The following is a 22,601-nucleotide window of genomic DNA, read 5'->3' as shown; positions in this document are numbered from 1 at the left end:
ATATAAATAAAAACATACCCAGAAATGACAAGGACGGAAGAACTAGCAGACAGGGATATTAAAACACCTTTAATAAATATGTTCCACACAAAGTAGAGGAAAACAAACATGAGGACAAGAGAAAGGAAATGTAAAAAAACTTAAACATCTGGAGGCTAAACTATAACATCTGAAATTACAAATACACTGAATTAGATTAACAATAGAATAGGAACTTCAGAAGAAAAGATCAGTAAACTTAAAGACACCATATTAGAAACTATCCAAAATGAAGCACAGACAGACATTAGACAGAATAAAAATGAACAAGGCATCAGTGGTCTGTGGGACAATATCAAGCAATATAACATTCATGAATTTGGAGTTTTTGAAGGAAAAGAGTAAGGAAGGGGAGGAAGGGGACAGAAAAAAATCTGGGGAGGAAGGGGACAGAAAAAAATTTTGAAGAAATAATGGCTACAATTTTTCCAAATTTGATGAAAATTATAAACCCACAGATCCAAGGAGCTCAAATCCAAGCAGAGTAAATATGAAGAAAACAATTCCAAGGAACATCATAATCAAATTGCCGAAATGATAAAAAGAAAATCTTAAAAGCAGCCAGAGAAAAAAGACACATTACAGAGGACCAAAGATAAGAATTACAGCATATTTCTTATCATAAAGTATTCAAGCCAGTGGGCAATGAATAGACATCTTTAAAGCCCTAGAGGAAAAAAACCCGTCAACTGAGAATTCTTTACTCAGCAAAAATCTCTCTCAAAATGAAGGTAAAATAGAACTTTTAAAACAGAAAAACACTGAAAGAATTAATTCTGGCATACCTGCACTACCAAATATATTAAAAGAAGTTCTTTGGGCTAAAGGAAATTGATAAAAGATGGAAACACAAAGGAAAAAAAAAGGGTGTCCAAACAATAAATAAGTGGATAAATACAAAAGTCATGTTTTCTTATTTTGATAAGTTAACTGATTATTTAACACAAAAATAACATATTAAATAAAACATATGATAATAGTGCAAAGGACAGGAGGGGAGAAATGGAAGTATATAGTTTTAAAGTTCTACACTACACATAAAGTGATATTATTTGAGGATAAACAAGGATCAGTTAAAGATGTATATCATAAACATGAAAGCAACAACTAAAAAAAGATAAAACAAAGACATAGGCAATAAACCAGTCATAAAGATATAATGAAGTCATAAATAAGAAATGTGAATAATCCAAACTTGGGCAAAAAACAGAAAAAAGGAACAAAGAACAGATGGAATAAATAGAAAACAAACAGCAAGATGGTCAATTTAAACCCAAACATAGCAATAATTATAATAAATGTAAATTGTTTAAACATCCCAATTAAAAGGCAGAAATTTTCATACTGGATTAGAAAAGAAGATCCAACTAAATGCTTTCTAAAGGAAACCCACTTTAAAAATAAAGAGATATAGGTTGCTTCCATGACCTGGCTATTGTAAATAGTGCTGCAATGAACTTTGGGGTGCATGTGTCTTTTTGAGTTATGGTTTTCTCTGGGTATATGCCCAGTAGTGGGATTGCTGGGTCATATGGTAATTCTATTTTTAGTTTTTTAAGGAACCTCTATACTGTTCTCCATAGTGGTTGTATCAATTTACATTCTCACCAACAGTGCAAGAGGGTTCTCTTTTCTCCACACCCTCTCCAGCATTTATTGTTTGTAGATTTTTTGATGATGGCCATTTGACAGACGAATGGATAAAGAAGCTGTGGTACATATATATATACAATGGAATATTACTCAGCCATAAAAAGGAATGAAATTGGGCCATTTGTAGAGACGTGGATGGACCTAGAGACTGTCATACAGAGTGAAGTAAGTCAGAAAGAGAAAAACAAATATCGTATATTAAAGCATAAATGTGGAATCTAGAAAAATGGTACAGATGAACCCGTTTGCAAGGCAGAAATAGAGACACAGACATAGAGAACAAATGTATGGACACCAGGGGGGGAAAGGAGGGGGTTGGATGAATTGGGAGATTAGGATTGACATACATACACTAACGAATATGTATGAAATAGATAACTAATGAGAATCTGCTGTATAGCACAGGGAACTCCACTTCACTGTACAGTAGAAACTAACACAACATTGTAAAACAACTATACCCCAATTAAAAAAAAAAGATATATATATACTTATATACATATTTACACACACACACACACATATATATATAGGTTAAAAGTAAAAGGATGGAAAAGATATATCATGTAAATAAAAACCACAGGAAAGCTGCAGTGACCAAATCAATGTTGGGCAATGCAGACTTCAGAACAAAGAATATTACCAGGGAAAAAGAAGATTATTTTAAAGTGATTTCATCAAGAGGACCTACGATCCTAAATGTTTATACACTCAGCGTCAGAATTTCAAAACACATAATGCTAAAACTGATAGAACTAAAAAGAGGAAAAGAAAAATTTACAGTTTTAGAAATTTCAATTCTCCTGTCCTAGTACTTGGTAAAACAAGTAGTCAGAAAAATTAATAAAGATATAGAAGTCTTGAATAACACTACTAGCCTATTTAGATAGATAGAACACTCCACCCAATGACAACAGAATACACATTCTGGACAATAAAATAAGTCTCAGTAAATCTCAAAGAATCAAAATCACACAAAGTCTATTGTCTGAGCATAACAGAATTATACTTGAAATCAATAATAGAAAGCTATTGAGAAAATCTTATTATTAGGAACCAAAACAACACATTTCAAAGTAATCCATGGGTCAAAGAAGAAATCACAAGGGAAATTAGAAAATATTTTGAACCAAATGAAATGAAAAACATTTCATATCAAAATTTATAGGATATAGCTGAAGCATTACTTGGAGGAAATTTTAGAGCATTAAATATCTATATTAGAAAAGAAGAAGGATCTCAAATTATTAATTTCAGCTTCTACCTTAACTAGAGTGGAAATCAATGAAATAGAAAGCAGAAAAACTATAGAGAAAAAATCAACAAAATGAAAAGCTTGTTCTTTGAAAAGATCAATAAAATGGATAAACCTCTAGTCAGACTGATGAGAAAAATAAAAGAGAGAAGGCACATTATCAATAATAGGAATGAAAGAGATTCTGCAGACATTAAAAGGATAATAAGGTAATATTATGAACAACTTTGTGACAATAAAGTAAACAACTTAGGGGAAATGGACAAATAACTTGAAAGACACAAGCTATTAGAGCTCATTCAAGAAAAAATAGATAACCTAAACAGCCCTTTATTTAGCAAAGAGCCTGAATCCTTGGTTTAAAACCTTTCCACAAAGCAAACTCCAGGCCCAGATGGTTTTATTGGTGAATTCTACTAAAGATTCAAGAAAGAAATAATACTAATTCTATACAAACTCTTCCAGAAAATAGAAAAAGGAAACTCTTACCTACTCTTTTATGAGACCAGAAGTACTCTAATACCAAAACCACACAGATATAAAGATATCTTTAATATCTTTTCTTTTTTAAAAAAGAAAATATATTAAAGATAAAGGACAACACATGGAGGAAGACAAATGCAGTGAACACAGCAGAAAACATGGAGAGGAAGTGGCCAGGGGCTTGAAAAGGCTTTAGACATTGTTGAATGCCTCCCAAGTGCAAAGTGGACTTTTGGAGCTAGACTGCCTCGGTTCAGGTCCTAGACCCACTGCTTACTAGTTATATAACTTTGGTCAAGTTACCTAACTTTTCTGTGCTTCAAACCTCCCATTTATAAATGGAGATAATGATAGAAACCTCCTCATGTGGTTGTTATGAAGACTGAATGAGTAAATACATTTCAAATGCTTATAATAGTGCCTCACACATAGTAAGCACTACACAAGGGTTTGCTGAAATTATTATTATCACACACGTTATATTAGTTGGTTGTCACCTTTATTAAGTCATGATATTTGCCCTCAAAATGAACTAAGCAGTACAAGAGGTAACTATTCCCCTTATATTAATTCCCTGTGGCTGGCATAACAAATTACCACTCTGTAGCTTAAAACAACAGAAATTTATTGTCTCATAGTCCTGGAAGCCATAAGTTCAATATCAGTTTTACTGGGATAAAATCAAGGGGTTGGCAAGGTCACACCACTGGAAATTCTCAGGGAGAATCCATTCCTGGACACTTCCACTTTCTAGTGGCTGCCAGCTTTCCTTTGCTTGTGGTCGCATCACTCTAATCTCTGCTTCTGCGGTTGTTATCTCCTGTGTGTGTCAACTCTCCCTCTGCTTCTCTCTTATAAGGACATGTGTGATTGCATTTAGGGACCATTCAGATATACAGAATAATCCGTCCATGTCAAGATCATTAACTTAATCACACTTGCAAAGACCCTTTTTCCTTACAAGTATTGTTTATAGGTTCCAGGGATTAGGACCTAATTATCTTTGGGTAGCCATCATTCAGCCTGCTACACTCATCACCAGGGGTATATTGATCTTGTGTGGAAATACAACATAAACAACATTTTTAACAACATTGTTAATCAACTATACTACAATAAAAATCAAAAAAAAATTTTTTAGAAAGGACATTTAGTTCTTTCTACAGCAAACCTGTTAGGATATGCAACTACATTCCAAGGCACAATCCCTCCACCTGGAGGTAGGTCCCCAAACTGTCAGCATAGCATCCACAGTGAACTACAACACCTCTATAACATAACATGCAAACTCAAACCTTTAAAAATTAGGATAAACATTACAGACTTTTTGCGGGGGGGGGGGGGGAGGGGATGTTACTAGAAACTTATTGTGCCGTTTTGTGATCCAAATAAAATAGCTTATTAAAATGACTATTAAAAATCAAGAAAACTGGGAGAAACTAGATTTGATGATGATAGTTATGACTAAAGGAAGGTTGAAAATAATTGGCTCACTCTTAATGACCGTGGGTACCCCCTCTCCGACCCTGCACTACACAGTAGTGAAGAACTTCGCTTCTGGAATCAGACAGGCCTGAGTTCGAGACCTGCCTCTATTCTGTATTAGTGATATGACGGTGGACGAATCATTTCACCCCTTGGAGCCAGTTTCTTCACCTGTGAAGTGGGAGTAATAAGAGTACCTGCCTCCTACAGTTGCTGTGAGGATTAAATAAGAACTCACATAATGTCCTAGCATGGAAATTAGCATATGTAATAAGTACTCAGTAAATTATAATCGTAATTTATTATTATGTAATAAATACTACTATTTCTCATAAAACTCTATCTTCTATTCTATTACAAATAGAAATATCGTCTCATCTTCAATTTATACATTTTCAGGGGTAGAGGAGTTTTCCCTTTAGGGACGGTGATCTCATGGGTGAAAGGCACTAACACCACAAAGAAAAAGCAAAGTCAATAATGCAATCTGCAATTCTGGTATGTACATCTTTGAGGAAACAAGAAAAGAAGAATGAAGAAAGTAAGGATTTTATAAGCCAGTAAAGGACAGGAAGTAGGGCCCAAAGAGTTTAATGTGTGACCAAGAGTGCTAACATACAGCACTTGAGGTTTGGGGGAAACAAGAGAAAGTTAAGAATTTAAATAGTGAAGTCTAAAAAAGGGATGTAATAGATTCATTTTCTACAGGAATTCATTAAATGATTGGAATTTTGCGCTCTGGAGAGATGAGAGGATTGAGAGGAAGGAGGTATGATGGGGACAGTAAATGATGAAGAGTACAGACAAGATGAACACACACCAACTCCTTTTTACACCCCAGACACCAGCACTGGGACTGAGATGAAGTAGAAGATAGACCAGGAAAGCTCAAAACTCAAGAAAGCTTTGGTTCAGGACAAAGAAAACACTGCAAGCAATTCCAAGATACGGATGGTTGTTGATCTTACACCCCTAGCAGTTAGCCCAGTACCCTGCATGTCATCAATAAATCTGGGTTGAAGGAACAAATGTAAATGTACATATGCAATAGTAAAAATACTGGCAGTAGAGGAGAAGCTGAGCTAGAGGTTCCCTTCTCATCCCAGGGTTCTGTCTCCTGTCTCACTCCTGTCCAAACCAGCCTCCACACTGGAGATGTGAGCCTCTGAAAAGAATCTGATCACGTTTCTCCTGAAATGCTTCAACAGCTCCCCATGGCCTCTGACACGAATTCCAAATTCCTTAGCCTGGAAACCAGCCTTCTGTGTTTGACGCTGACCTACTTTTCAGCCTGTTTCTGCCCCTGCCCGAGTCATACGTCATGCTCCCATCATGTGGGGTTACTGGAATCTCCCATGTGTACTATGCTCTCACACACACGCCCCACCTTTGCACATGCTGCCCCTCTTCTCTGAGGTGCTCTGTCTGCCTGAGGGACTCCTCATCTCAAATGTATCTTTCTCCAGAAGGTGACACTTCTAAGCAGAGCTAAGTGATCCCCCCCTAAGCTTTCAAAACACCTTGTCTATCCTTCTATTATGGCACTAAGTACAATACCATAATCGATATTTCCATGTCTGTCTTCCTTCATAAACTTCTGGGCTGCCAGGATTGGGATCGAGTCTTCTTCACATCCCTAGCTATTAGTATGTGGGTACAGAAACTTTAAAAGTGTGTGTGGAAAAAATGAACAGATTTTAAAGACCAAAAGTAGAACTAAAGCTTAAATACTTGGGTGAACAAGGCATGGCAGGATACTAAAAGACACTTAGGGATGGCCAGGTCCATCCCTATAATTAGAAGCTTTTGTCTTGATGGCAGCTACAATACTTTCTAATTGTCCCTTGTCACCATGATCAGAGACAGATTTTGAGGCTGGATATACTACAGGCCTGACCCAGTAAGATATTCCCTGTCTTATATTATTCCCAACCATTTCTCACACTCATTGTGCCTTTGAGAAAGCAATTGCGTCTTCATACACTTTAGTGTCACCATCTTCTGCGAAGTAACCCCTATTTCAAAATGCTCCAAAAGCCAAGTTCCTCTCTCATACTCTAATTCTCATTTTCTCTGTCTCTTACTAAGTAGAATGGGAATTTTCAGTGCTAAATTAAGGATGAAAACAATCTGAGCCCAAACTTAGTGTACAACTTTAGGGAAGTTATCATACCTCTCTATATCTCAACAGTCTCCTGCTTGAACTATATCCAGGAGGTCACAGGAAATAGTAAAAGGTACTTACTGTGCACCTCACACCTATTAACCCGTTTAATTCTACAATCCTTCCAGGCAGGTACTATTATTATCTCCATACACACAAGAAGATGGAGCACAAAGAGGGTGAAGACTTGAAGAGGGCTGTGAAGGTCACAGCTAATGAGGGGTAGAGGCAGGGCGGGCTCTCCTGTCTGTGCTGTTAACCATGACCCTCTACTGCTTCTCTGCAGCCCAGTGAAAGGCACCGTGTACAGTACAAAACTCCAGTATATTCAAGTATAAAAGGAGACACTGAACAGTAGGCCTCGGGTATGGGACAGTGTTGCACATTTCAATCCAAATGCATTTTCCAGCCAAGAATAGACCCTAAACCACCCACCATTTTTAGCTAAAGTCAGAAGGTCCTCTTGTGATCTGGGCCATCAAGGAGATGGATTTGTGGAGATGGATCTGTCCTTCACTGTACGACACCTACAATTTAGAGGACACTGTCACTAGATGACATCCACCTTGGGGTGAGCCTTTATGGATCAACGAGTTAGGTTTTTCTCAGGAGTGATCATCTGGGAATAGAGATGCGGCAGAAGATACAGTTGTGTTTATGCTTTTGCTACAGAATTTTATTCTTTAAAAAAGCATTAAATATTTAAGTCCATATCACCCTCCACTCAAAAAATTAATTTAGACAAAATTTAAGGAACATCCACTAGGTGCAGTACAATATCTTCATATTGTTCTCCATCTCTTATAAGCATATTCCCTGCTGGATAAATATTTGTTGAATGAATGAAAACTATTTCACAGACAGCTTCAGAGAAGCTCTGCATTTCCAGATGTTTCCTCAGAAGGAACGGGTGCCTTATAATAGTCATCTTTCCCCTAGAGAAAATATTCAGTCCCGCTTTAAGAAGGAGAACTTAACTCATCAAGTCTCTAGAAAAGCCTAAAGCCACCTTTATCTGTACCCATGGTTTCTATGTCCTTCTCTTCCCCCATCAGAAAGAGAACACAGAAAGGTCAGGTTACATCGGTTTCCTGGGCCTGTACAAATTCCTGTGAGGTTCCCTCTTCTGTCAGGAAAAGTTTCCCTGGTAACCATATTTACACACTCACTTAATTCCCTCCCCTCCCTTGATTCGCCGGTTGGTATAAAAACTAATTTGCATTGAATTGCTGAAGCTTACAAGTTAATCAGTTGAACAGACTTACAAAATCTTGGAACTTGGCTTTTGGCCAAAACAGAATGTAATTCTCTTCAGTTCAAAACTTTTAAAACACATCAAATATGTATGCTGGATATTTCTGGCTATAGGTAAGGAAAAGAAGATTCTCCTAAAGGGCATCTGGCCAATATTATTAGTTAGGAAGATCAAGAGAGGAAGAGGTACCTTACTTAGTTCTGAGTTAAGCAAGATCAGCTGTGATAAGGTGCAGGAAGAGATGAGTCAAGGACCAACACAGAAAGTCTGGGCCCTGTGAAATGATGAACTCAGGCCTAAGATTCTGGGTGATCAGAGCGCAGGACCTGGGTAAAGGAATGGGATATGAATATCGAGAATGGAGCGTCATTAATTCATTCGCCAAGTATTTATTAAGCATCTAACAGTGCTTGGTGCTGGGAATATAGCAGTGGATAAGTCAGACCCAGATCCTGCTTACATAAAGATATTTAGCCAGTGTTGGCTTTGTTATTGAATCAAGTATCTTTGGGCTAGGGGCTCATTATATAATTTCCTACAAGGGCCAGGATTGGTTTCAGAGTATGGATGAAGCAGGGACTTACAGACAGGAACAAGCTCAAGAAGTCCTCCTTGGAGAAGGTAAGCTGGCAAGTCAAGAAGTCTTTGACTTCTACAATGTTTTCTTTACACCTTCAACAACCATGATACATGAGCTTCTAGATAGGGAGATGAAGGGTGTATTTATCGTAGGGCACAAAGCCAGTTACTTCACAGTATACGTATATTTTCTAAAGAATAGAGTAAAAAGTATATAAAGGTACAAGCCATTCTTAAGTATATTCAACAACCATTTATTGAGTATCTGCTGTGTTCAAGGAACGGTTTTAGGAATTGAAGCTATGGATAGGAAAAGACAGAGTCCTTAGCAATTACAACAACGTGGTAAGTGCTATAATGAGATGTTAAAGCGTAGCGGAAGATCAGAGAGGAAGGATACTAATTCATTAAAAGTGAGTTGGGAAATGCTTCTGAGATGTAACACTTGAATCTTTTCTTTTTTAATCTATTTATCTTTTTATTTTATTTTATTTTATTTTTGGCTGCATTGGGTCTTTGTTGCAGTACACAGGCTTCTCATCGCAGTGGCTTCTCTTGTTGCAGAGCAGGGGCTCTAGGTGCGTGGGCTTCAGTAGTTGTGGCACTTGGGCTCAGTAGTTGTGGCTCACAGGCTCTAGAGCACAGGCTCAGTAGTTGTGATGCACGGGCTTAGTTGCTCCGCAGCATGTGGGATCTTCCCAGACCAGAGCTCAAACCCGTGTCCCCTGCATTGACAGGCAGACTCTCAACCACTGTGCCACCAGGGAAGCCCCGTAATACTTTAGGCTTAAAAGACACAGAAGTTTGTTGTTTTAAGCTGATAAATTTGATAATTTGTTCCACAGCAATAACTACTACAGTGCCTTATGGACGCTCTGCCAGCAGCACAAATAGAAGACCACAGAGAACACCTGGCTGTTTAGACGCTTTCATGATGTACACCATAGGGCATACGCTAAATCTCTTCATATTTTTAATCTCACATATTCTTAGGCTCACCTGATCCATGATGGGGGCAGAAAGTGAGAGTAAGCACTCTTATTCTGGGATGGGAATGACGTTGGTGATGGCAACACAAACTCAATATTGCCTGATAACCTTTGCAAAGGAATCTAGGTTGGCTGGTGTTAGGACTTGGTCATGTGGTCAGCTAGTATCAAGTGGTGTCAGGACTTGGTCAGCACCTGGTCAAATGATTACTCAGAGACACCCGGAGTGGGAGGAGCCTGGGGATGAGTAAATGCTATTTTTGAGGGAGCAATAACCATGAAAACCAGAAAAACCTAGTTTGTTGTCAGTTCCAAGTAGTGATTATAAAGCAAAAGTGAGAGACAATATCGAGAATTAAGTGCTTCTCGTTTTCATGATCCATACAGGTAGATGAAGGAATAGAATGGGCAAAAAAGGGAAGAGTGGGACATGAACATTCAAGACAAATGTGGTGAACAGGGTCACATGGTTCAAACCTGCTGGATAGCCCCTGGTATGGGCACCAGTCTGGCTAAAAAGGCATCAGATCAGGGCAATTTGTATTATACCTGTTCAACCCCAATTTCTGTTTCAGTAGGTTGAGAAATGGTCTTCCTAGCTTCCTACCAATTGGGAACATCTGACTACACAAGAAATAGAAATTAACCATTTCTTACTTAAATTGGGAGTAACAACACAATCAGGACAGTAACTCTATCATATGATGGGTGAGTTTCCAGAAGCCATTCTGGGTAAATAATTCCTTGCCTCTTTATTCTCTATTCTTTTCAAACTGGCTCTATACTTGAAATTCCAAATATCCCCCTTTTGCCCTTTATACCAGGAGTCCAAAATGAGAAGACAGGAAAATGTGATCATGTGCTATGACACAGCAAGGACTTTAGGCTATGCAACCAAAAGGAATTATACAGCACAAAATGTTTTCCCAGCTTTAGGAGGGAATATTGATACCTTCGGGTAGAACTGGTTCCATAATTTGTAGGGCCCAGTGCAAAATGAAACAGCAGGTCCCCTTGTTAAAAAAATTAAGAATTTCAAGACAGCAACAACAGAGCATTAAACTGAGTGTGGAGCCCTTATAAATGCAGGGCCCTGGGAGACTACAGAGGTCACATACCCATGAAGTTGGCCCTGTCTTCAGGGACAGTATAGTATGGTCCTTTCGTAGAGCTTGAGAGTCAGAGCTGGGTCCAAATTCCATCTTTGCCCCTCATTAATTATGTGAGCAGGGACTTCCCTGGTGGTGCACTGGTTAAGAATCTGCCTGTCAATGCAGGGGACACAGGTTTGATCCCTAGTCTGGGAAGATCCCACATGACGCGGAGCAACTAAGCCCATGTGCCACAACTACTGAGCCTGCGCTCTAGAGCCCGCGAGCCACAGCTCCTGGAGCCTGCATGCCTAGAGCCCGTGCTCCGCAACAAGAGAAGCCACCGCAATGAGAAGCCTGCGCACCACAACGAAGAGTAGTCCTTGCTCGCTGCAACTAGAGAAAGCCCGTGCACAGCAATGAAGACCCAATGCAGCCAAAAATAAATAAATAAAATAAATTTATTAAAAAAAGTATGCAATCATAGGCAGTTTATTTAGCCTCTCCATGCTTCCAAGAGGTTGTATGGCTGTAATCCAGTACTGTGAGGATTAAATGGGATAATGAATAGAATGTATACAAAGTGCTTAACACAGAGTTAGCACTCCATAAATGGTAGCTATCTTATTATTGTTAAATGAAATGTGTGGGTACATCTCAAAGCAGTAAGTTTAAGAAATGGATTGCTGAACTGCTATCAAGGATATGAAAGAATGAGAATGATATTTTAGGGCAACTAAATTAATGAAGCAGATAGGGAACAGCAAATCTTTTGCTTGACTGTTCCGCCTTCTCTAACCTCTTTCTTATTTCTCTCTTTTCCTTTTACTGCCAAACATACAAAGGGTGATCTACATGCTGTCTCCATTTCTTACCCGCATCTCATGCCCCCATCCTGTTTAATCTGGCATTTAATATCCCTATGGCCATCCCCTACGGAATTGAAGCTATTATTTTCAAAAAGTCACCATTGATCCCTGTTTACTAAATATAATGGACATTTCCCACTTTTTTCTGTAACATTTCATACTGCTGACCAATCCCTCTAGCTTGAAACCCTCTCTTCGCTTCACTTCTGCGATACCATACCCTCACGGCTAAGAGCATGTCTAATAGGCCTTGCATCTATCAGGTACATAAATAAATGGTCGTGAAGAGAATGCATTCGTTGGGTGAATAAATTAGATGGTTCTTCTGCTTCTCTGATATTCCTTACTTTTCACCATACTCACCCCATTTCTTCTTCCTACCTCCCTGCATATGGGCAATCTCCACTTTCCAGCCTTGGTCCTCTACACCTCTATTTCTATGCTGTTATACCACTAACAACTAAGTGGGAACTACGCTAATCTCATGGCTTCAATTATCACCTACGTATAAGACTCCCTGACTTCTCTCTTTTGAACACTAGGCCCACCCACCAGTTCCAAATATTTTGGCGATCCATCCACTTATAAATTCCAGTATCACCTCAAGAGATCTAGCACTTGGCTTTTCCTCTTCTCTCCCGAACTGGCTTTTCTTTCTGTCTGTCCTATTTCTGTTGATCTTGTCACATATGTTCAAGGCTATATTTGATTCTTCCTTATTTCTTGTCCTCCATATCTATCAGTCAGAGTCCTGTTCATGTTTCCTTTATAATACTCATTGAACCTATCTCTTTCTATTTCCACTGCCATCATCCGAATTCAACCCCTTATCCCCTCATATCTAAACTATTCAAATAACCTGCTAATTGGTTGTACAGTTCTCTTTCTATCCCTACTAAAGTTTATTCTCCACATCGTTGTTGAGAATCTTCATAAAATACTACTTTTATAAGCGCACACTTCCCTAACCAAACATCTTCAGACTTTCCATCATACGGGATAAAGTCCTAACTCCTTAGTTCAGCATTTGATGCCTGTTAAAATCTGGCTTCAACCAACCCTTCCAATCTTACAACTTCTTTAGTTAAACCTGCTGATCTTGTCAGTTTTATCAACTGACCCCTGAAAACTTTCTTCCATATTCCGGTCCTGTGTTTTATGAACATTTTTTTTCCCATCTAGAAATCCCTCCCACTTTCCTTCTCTATGTAACAAAATCCACCATGTCTCTGAAAAAAGCCTTCCTTGATACTCATAGTCCACAATGATCTTTCTCTTTTTTCAACTCCTATAATATCATACGTTTAGCACTTTGAAAATTTACGGAAGAACGGCTTTACGTTGAATCCTCACAAGTATATGAAGTAGGTGGCATTATTACAGATGAAGAAACAAAGTCAAATAACATGCCCAAGTCACACAGCAAGTAACTGATAGAACTGGGATCTGAATCCTTGTTTAGCTAAGAATAATCCCTGGACTACACTACCTCTCTCATTTTCCTGTCTCTTCCAAAGCACAAATACAGCACAGTATTTACACACAAGCAGGTGCTCAGTAAACATGCTGGTTGAGAAGACTGCTTAAATAGCACCCGTGATTCTCCAGCACTTACGGAATTGTCAATCTCAGCAGAGCACATTAGGCATATCCGCCCACTGTCACGTTCTTTATGAGGCTTGGGTTCAAGATGGGGTATCTGCCAAAAATTCACCATGATCCATTCTAAAAATAAACTTTGGTTTAAGCAAAGCTAAAAGGCTGTTATCTGAATCAAACATTACGTGAGTTTTGGGGATGAGGTCTACTTTACCACCTCTGGGCCCATCCTTGCTCTGTTTCCAAATGGTCAGGAAGTAAAAATAGGTTGGCTAAATTGATGGCTTATGAGGTAAAATGGACTATTTATAGTTCTAGAAGTGGAGGCTAAGGCAGCAGAACAGGATTTTCTTTGCTCTGGTAGCTAAGACCTCAGTAAAAGAAGCCTAGTAAAAGTGAATCATGAGTGGAAACTGGATCAAAAGACGGTAATAGTAAGGAGGGAAAGAGAACAGAAAGAAGGAAGTACGGGAAATATTCTATTGAAGAGATGGTGCTGTCCTTTTCTGCAGTTGCTTTAAGCTGTCAGATCCAAGCCCGTCCTCCAGGGCTGGCACCACTAACAGCAAGTTCTATCATCTCTGCATGATTCATGGTCTCAGTCCCAAACTGCTTGTCCTGACCCATACCACAATCCAGATCCTTCCAGCTTCTGATCTCATTACTCATTTCCCAAGGTCTCACAAACTTGACCTCACAGATTTGACATTCAGCACGGCTTCCTTGGGTATGACCCATGTTGCTCCCTTATTGTATGGTTTAGGCTTGCCCTCCTGGGATGATGCCTCTAGCGCCACACCTATGCCCAGTTTTCCACCCCTCTACCTTGGAGCTACAGCCGCATTTTCACTGGAAAATGTGGTGGGAATTAGAAAGTCTAGGTTACTTTATCGAGAAAGGAAAAAGGCCATGGCTGCACTATAAAGCCATTGCCTAGAGATACCATGCTCCTTAAGTGTCTGTATTCACAGTGTCCTCTGCTTTGGCTGCCCTTCCTGTTCTTCCCAATATTCTCTGCAAGGCAAACTCCTATTCATCCTTCAAGACCTTAAACATGTTCTTCTCTGGAAAGCCTTCCTGGATCCTCTCAGACAGCTAATTGTTCCCTCCTCTGTGCTTCTTTATGTACACATCTATCATGATGTTATCACTTTTACTGGCAATTTTATTTCTGTCTCTCCCACTACTTCTTTGAGGACAAGGACTAATTATCTTATTCATCTTTGCATCCCCAAGACATAGCAGAGTGCCTGGCAAACAGCAAGAGTTTGTTGTTGTGTGATAAAAGACATCAAGAGCAGGGCTTCCCTGGTGGCGCAGTGGTTGAGAATCTGCCTACCAATGCAGCGGACACGGGTTCGAGCCCTGGTCTGGGAAGATCCCACATGCCACGGAGCAACTGGGCCCGTGAGCCACAATTACTGAGCCTGCGCATCTGGAGCCTGTGCTCCGCAACAAGAGAGGCCGCGATGGTGAGAGGCCCGCGCACCGCGATGAAGAGTGGTCCCCACCTGCCGCAACTAGAGAAAGCCCTCGCACAGAAACGAAGACTCAACACAGTCATAAATGAATAAATAAATAAATAAAAGAACGTGAATTTCTTTAAAAAAAAAAAAGACATCAAGAGCAACATGAAAGTGAAATTTGCACTTCACTTGCAAAAATCAAATTGGTTCCTGGTACTTTGCATGTGTAACCACATTCTTCCTTGATTTAGAAGACAGGACTTTAGACTCATAAAGGAAATTCTACTGATATCACTGGCACATTAGCCAGTTTTTCATCTGCACTGGTGATAGAAACATTCCCCCCCCACCCCACACACACTTCCGAGAAGCTCCCAGGGCAAGCTTAATATTAGTGGCACATGGCCCATCGTACCATTTCTATTGTAGTGAAAGCTAAATTACACTGTAAGCCTAAAGCTGCCACCAATCTTAGTGAATTGGTGGTGAGGGGGGTGGGTAATTAAAAGAACACACTTCTGTAGCAGACCTCGGAGGAGGATGAGGGAGAAAGATGAATTTAATCCTGGCCTTATAAAAAATTTGTTAGAAACTCACGCAAAACAGCCGCTTCCTCTGGACATGACAGACCCGATCCAGGTGTCCAGCAGTGACCTTTTCCCATGAGTGTCAGGTCATCACCCAGCACAGAAAACAAGGGGCCAGTGCCTTTCTTGGGCATCCCTCCTTCAGAAACCTGGCAAATCTTGGGGTCTGCCTTTCCTTTAGGGGATTGTCCGCTCCTCCCTGCACCGACAATCCCCAGGTCCCTTGGCTGGTGGCCCCCAAGCACCACTCTTGCCTTCGTCCCACCGGGGCCCCAGCTTGACTCCGGGTCAAAAGTGCCGGCGGCTGGGCTGTCAGGTCGCAGCTGGGGAGGGGGCGCCGAGGTCAGGCCCGACCCCTGGGTCTCCTCGCACTCTGCGGGATGCGCGGAGGAGACGCAGGCCGCGCAAGGCCACGGGCTGCTGAGGCTCGGGCCTCTGCGCGGGAGGGGCTAGGCGACCCGAGAAACCGCGAGTGCCGGTACTTCAGCAGCTACCCCGCAGCCTCCCGCAAGCCCTGGCCTCGGAGCTGCCCCGCAGCCCTAGCCGCGGCTGCGTCCCGGCCCCCGGGGGCGCTGCGGCCGGTCGCTCCGCCGGTCTGGGCTGCTCGGCCTCCACCGCGGATCCCGGGTCGGGCCGCCGCCGCCTGCCGGCCGGTGCCCACGGCAATGCCCCGCCCCGCGCGGCCCGGCCCGGCCGTGACAGCTGGGTGCCCAAAGGGTTAAGCCGGCAGAGCGGCGGCCCAAGTGCCCCGCGCGCTGCCAGTCCGCCGCGAGCCGGCCCCAGCGCGCACGCGCCCGCCCGTTACCTGCAGTCGCGTTCGCGCTCCTCCTCCACCTGGCCGCTTTCTCCCGGGGGCCGCCCCTCAGCCCGCCCCCTCGGCTCGGCGCCGCGCACCCTGCTGGCTACTCGGCCAAGGCCCGGGGAGGAGGGGCGTGGGGGCGATTACCATATATTAGCATACCAGCGTGCATCACGTGGCGTCTCCAGCCAATGGTCACTCTGGAAAGGCGGGGATTGGGCTGAACACGCCCAGGTGCTGCTCCGGGCCTGAACCGGTGGCCACGGCAACGGCTGGGAGGGCGGGGGAGTGGGGAGGCACAGAGCATCTACCCTACCTGAGCTCCTTGTGGAGGCATCCGCACGTTTCCCACCCCGCGGAAGGAGAGGGGCTGAATTTGGCTCCTCTCAAAAGGATTCAGATTCAGCAGACATTTATCGTGCATTTACCACGTGCCTAACACTTTTCTGCAGAATATGATTCTCGGGATAACCCTGTGATGTCAGTACTATTAACCCCACTTGATAGAAGGGAAAGAGGAGGCTCAGGGACGGTGGGTCACTCACCCAAAGTCACACAGCCACACTGAATGACAGAACTGGAGATCTGAGCCCATTTCTGACTTCAGGCCCCCGGACTCTCCTGAGTTATTTTCTCCAGCAGGGGTCTCCCAGCACCTCCTCACAATTCCAGGTGTACCAAGTAGCTGAGAAAATCCTTATAGAAACTTTGTACAGTGTTTTAGTGTTTCCTTACAATTACCTTTGAGGTTAGTAGGCAGAACAATTACGGCTAAATAGCAGATGAGGAGAAATGAGGCCCAGAGAGGTGATGGTGACCTGTCTTTGGTCAGACAGCTATTAAGAACTAGTGCTTAATTACTATGATTTACACTCAAGCTTGCTACTTTATAAACTTTTAAATTCAATCTTCTCAACATGATGGTATTGCTATGACCATTTTACACATTGAGAAACTGAGGCTTTGGGAAGTTAAGCAAATTGCCCAAGGTTACACAGCTAAGAAGTAGAAGATGAGGGTTCGAATCCAGGTTTATCTGGCTCCAAAGCTAGTCTCGTCGAGTCTCATTGTACCAGGTTCATTTAATTTAGACTTGGACTTCAGAACCCCTTCTCTAACAGAACTTTCTCTCCTCTCCTCTTAAGATGTGACCATGTTCTCTCTTAATCCTGCAAAATATCACATGACAGGTGATATGTGTTAAGGTCACAGAGGCTAAATATTAAAAGAAAATAGAGTCACCCCCGCAAGTGGGTTAAGGACACTATAATTCTCAGCTCTTCATTTTACCCCTAGGGATTTGATAGTTCGCCTAAGACTGAATTGTTTAAAAGCAGAGGCATCTGCATTTAGACTTTCCTTCTGCTCCTTCCTTTAGTTTAGCTCAGTGGTTCTCTAATTATTGGACAAAATAATAATGCCTCAAATCAAATACACTAAACTTTATAGGCATTTTAAGGGATTAACAAATGTAATTTTTGCATATATGTACATTTCACCTTACTGGGCTGACTTAAAACCCAATTTCCTTCTAAGTTGTGTTGTTGGGTGTTCAAGAGCCCAAACTTGGAGGCAGACCTAAATAGGTTAAAAACCTGACTTGGCTACTCACTAACTGTGTGAACTTGGGCAAGTTACATCTCTGTGACTCAATGTCCTCATTTGTAAAATAGGATAGGAATGGTGTGAGAATTAAATGGATTAGTATGTAAAAATTACTTAGCACAAGCCCCGGCTCAGAGGTAAAACCTCCATAATTGTTAGCTGTTATTGACACAGGAGCTTTCATAGGAACAGACAACCCATGTACAGAATTTCTCAAGGTTTCCTAGCTGGCTCTGGAATTCTGGAGCTGTCTCTCATCCCTTGTGGCATATTAAACAGCCTGTTGTGCTGGTGAAGGCTTGTTATCTCTCCAAATGACATCCTCTCTTCTTAGGATCATAAATAATTCCTTGACTCAAAGGAGCTGGTTTCTCCTGCACATCTCCTAGCACCAAATTACCGGAGTGGCTCCTTGCAGAAGGGGATCTTGACAAACAGCGGAGCCATAAGTCAGGCTTCTTGAAACACTTTTATGAGCGCCTTAATGAAGGAGATGAGTGTCATCAGGAACTCGTCCCGTCCTTCCTGGCCACAGGAAATGAGCTCTTTGTGCTCAAAGGGTTTCCAAAGCTGAGACGCAAAGAGTTTTCAGGAAGTGGGCCAGAGATGAGAAGCTGTTGACTCAGAGAATCCCAGGGCTAAACAGCACCATCCTGCCATTCACCTTATATTGTCAAATTACTCAGGGCTTATTGCAGCAATAGCACCAAAGTGTGGCATATGGGGGCAGGTGTTAATCCTCTCCCCTTTCTCCCATCCACACACTTCAACAGCCATTCTACCACCACCCTGAAAGGGCAGTGTAGATAGTGGTTAAAAGCATTGTCTCTGGAGCCGAAGAAGCAAGTGTGAACCCTGCTTCCACTATTCTCTATCTGTGTGACCTTGGGAAATTTGCTTAACCTCTCTGTGTCTCAATTTCCACATCTGTAAAATGGGAATAATACAGTGCCCACCTTATAGGCTCTTGTGAAGATAAATGAGTTACTAACATAAGGTGCTTAGAACACCCAATAGGAAGCCCTAGAGATATATTTGCTAATTAAACAAAATAAACATATAAGCCCAATACAAACAATATACTTTCTATAGAGGCAACCATAGCCTTAAGTGAAGTGCTTTGGGCCCTCTCCCAACTATATGCTGCCCCTTACCCCCTCTGATTTGCAATAGGAAGAATAAGTGCTTGGGACTTCTAGTTTGAATGTGGACTCTGCCACATTCCCTATTCTGTGAGCTTTGCCAAGTTATTTTACATTCCCAAACCAGAGTTACATTATTTGTAAAACGAAACTAACTTCCTCCTGGAGTTGTCCTGAGCATTCAATCAGATAGTATCTGGTAAGAGGTGATGAGGGCCTGAACTGGACAGAGGTCCTGCTTGATCATAAGCACTTTACTCTTTTACTGAGCTATTTCTGGTGAACATCTTTACTCTCCAACAATGAAAAGAACTAATATGTATTGAGCACTTACTCTGGCCCTGTGCTATATATACATCATCTAACTTAATACAGTAAAATGAAGACCCAGAGGGATTAAATAGCTTGTCCAAGATCACAGTGGAAGTCAGTGGTGGAACCAGGATTCAAGCCTGGACCGTCTGACTCCCAAGTCCATGCTAATTACCCACTATGCCCCAGGTCTCCCACTCCAGCTTGGCTCAGAGAACTCAGGGAATGAGTGTTCTATTTCTTTAGCGTTCCTCCCCCATCCATACACACATACTGTCCACTGGTGCCCAGCAGTGCCCAGCACAGTAAGTGCTCCACATGTGTTTACTGAATGAGTGAAAGTAAATGACTTGACATCCTCTTATAGTGATGAAAGCCCCCTTTTTTCTTGGGCTGCCCCCAGTGGGGAAGAAAAGCAGCTGTCAACCCTCCTCCCCACACCCTAGCATCATCTTCCTGCTAAATAATCGTGTGGAAGGCCTTCTTCCTTCCCCCATGGGGGAGTCAGGCTGATGCTGTTTTTTTTTTTTTTTTTCAGAGATCCACAAGAGACACAATGATGACTCATCTTTAGTGAACATTTGGAGAGATGTCAGGGCCACTGGTGCCTTTTAGGGCTCTGTTAACATCCATCTGTGGGATGATTTCCAAATAATGGCCATATTAGTTTCCAAGGGCTGCTGTAACAAAACATCACAAACCAGGTGGCTTAAAACAACACAAATTTACTCTCACAATTCAGGAAGCCAGAAGTCTAAAACCGAGGTGTCAGCAGGATGTGTTCCTTCCTGTGGGCTCAGAGGGAAAATCTACTCAGTGCCTCTCTCCTAGCTTCTGGCGGTTGCCAGCAATCCTTGGCTTGGGAGTGCATCACTCCAGTCTCTGCCTCCGTCATCAGAAGGCATTCTCCCTGTGTGTCTGTGTCCAAATTTCCCTCTTCTTATAAGGACACTAATCCTTTCCGAGTAGGGGCCACTCTAATCCAGTATGACCTCATCTTAACTTGATTATATCTACAAAGACCCTAGGTTTTAAAAAGGTGTCCGTGTTCCGAGGTTCACTACCAGCTCCTCCAAGCTTCCATAGGCTGGTCCAGTATTTGAGGTATTTTGGAACCTTAGACAAAATCTAGAACCATCCCCTCTCTGAACTGCAATCCTGCAGCCTTTCTTTTCTTCAGCCCAGTTCATTGGCTAATCTTGGAAGCACCATCTTCTCTGAATCCCACAGCAGAACTGAGCATAAGGGAACTCCCTGTGGGCAGACACAATGTCTTGCTCAACCTTTTTGCCCCCAGTGTTAACACAGAAACCATCATGGAATCAGCTTTCAATAACCATTTGTTTAATGAATGAAAAAACATTGTGCCAGTTAGTAGCAAGGGCTGTTTATTTCTTATTTTTTCTACATCTCATGCTCAGTGACAGTTGCAGATTTGGTTTGAGATACCTGAATTCCACCCTGAAAGTCACAGTACTTTTGACATGAATATTCCATTTGTCACTACATTATTAGAAGAGATGGTAGCTTGCTCCCATTATTGATGGCTGATATGAATATTGTCCTGCCTCAAGCTGTCGTCATGTGAGCTCGCAGCCTGGAGCAGTGAGGCTGAAAACTGGGGCAGGCTAGGGTCAGAAATGGGGTCAACCCAGCAGGAGTTGTCAGATCAGAGCAGGGGTGAGAAGGAGGTCAGATGGGAGATCAAAGTCCAGGAACTAGGCAGGTACACAGTCAATCCCAGCTCTCCCGAGGATGGTGGCCTGTGGCTGGACCCCCTTTGGAAAATGACTCATAGCCAGGTCCCCTGAGCTGGCCTCCTGCTCTCAGGTCCCTGGAGGGTTCTTTGTAATTGATCTGGGTTTGGGTTCCCTCCTCACAAAGGGGATACTATCAGTCAACATTATTTGGCAAGCCTCATGTCCATATGATCAGATAAACTTTAAAAGCCTGGCGGCAGCCTTATTTGTTTCAGTCACATGGCCCCAGGCTTACTGCTAATTTTTAGATTTACAGTTTTAGGTCTAATTCTGGCTGTGCATCCGAATCAGCTGTAAAACCTGTTCAAATACAGATTCCCCAGGTCCCACCCCCCAGAGATTCTGATTCTCTAATTCTGGGTGGGCTGCTGACACCTTGAGAGGCTGTGTGGTGCTGTGGTTGAGCGCGGAGGCTCTGGAGCCTGCCTGCTTAGATTTGCAACGGTTCTGCCACTAACCCAGTGAACATGGGTGAACGTCTTCACCTTTCTGAGCTTCAGTATCTTACCTATAAAAGGGAGTAGAATAAAAGAGAATAATAATATTCAGCTACTTGATTGGATGTGAAGATTAATGATTTAATACAAGCAAAGCCTTAGAATACTAAGTGCTCAATACATATTACTTATGATTGTTATCTTTCTTTGCACCAAGCTCTAGAAGTGATTTAGAAGCACAGTCTCTTCCTCCCTTCCTTCCTTCCTTCCTTCTTTCCGTAAATAATTACCAAGGACTCCTACCTGCCAGGACCCATGCTAGACACACACAATCCTCCCCAGTTTATAGTCTAGAAGGGAATCCAGGATTGGGAAGCACTGTTCTACTCACTGACTTCAGCTCTCTGAACCCTTATTGGAGTCTGAGGCCCTGGGCTTCACCTCTGGTGTCCCCCCACCCTGGGGCACAATGACCTTCATTTCATAACCCTAAAATGGAGCAGAATGGAAGGAACACAGGAGTCTTTGAACCCAGTGTGCCGTTTCCTAGCTAAGTGACATTGGATAAATCATATGTAGAGGGTACCTTCTGTCTACTCTCTGCTCAGTATCCCGGTTCTAGCAATGGCCCCGCCCCTTCTGTGTCCACAGGGCGGGGAGAACAGCCAAACACACCTGTGATTCCGCCCCTCACCCAAGCCACCAGTGATTGGTCAGGGCAGGCACCTGACCCAAACTGAGCCAATCACATCCCATCTCCAGAACCCTGGAATGGCACCGAAGCCGTGCTGCCTTGCCTGAAGCTGGCTGCTCTCTCATGAATGAAGGTGCTGTAAACGAAGGAGCTGTTGGCGGTGGGCATTTTTCACCATGCATACCAGGAAAAAGGGGCAGTAAGTCTGCCGTTGGAAAGAAAAGCAAAGCCAGTGCTTGGATTTCTCAGGGCGCTGAAGTTCCTGATTGCATCCCTACTGCAGTCCCCAGCTTTGGATTCTGCAACACAACCTCTATCCTGAAAATTCCTCTTTATGT

The 22,601-nt window shown here is 42.3% G+C and overlaps 1 protein-coding gene across 4 annotated transcripts in view; it reads right to left on the bottom strand.

Annotated features, from left to right (window-relative positions):
* The window catches only part of PHC2 (polyhomeotic homolog 2), a 101,841-nt gene extending 85,417 nt beyond the window's left edge, over nucleotides 1-16,424 (bottom strand). The window contains exon 1 of one of the 4 annotated variants that reach the window (XM_082342144.1): nucleotides 16,320-16,424. The gene's annotated coding sequence lies outside the window, so the exon portion shown is untranslated. Of the gene's footprint in view, nucleotides 1-15,524; nucleotides 16,203-16,319 lie in introns of those variants that run through there. The other 3 variants (XM_082342143.1, XM_082342145.1, XM_082342146.1) reach the window with 3 other exon arrangements.
* Between the last annotated feature and the right edge of the window lie 6,177 nt (nucleotides 16,425-22,601).

Source organism: Balaenoptera borealis, assembly GCF_965194805.1.
Source record: "Balaenoptera borealis genome assembly, chromosome: 1".
NCBI classification, from domain to species: domain Eukaryota; kingdom Metazoa; phylum Chordata; class Mammalia; order Artiodactyla; family Balaenopteridae; genus Balaenoptera; species Balaenoptera borealis.
Note: the sequence above shows the minus strand (reverse complement) of the source record. Positions and strands in the feature narration are given on the sequence as shown.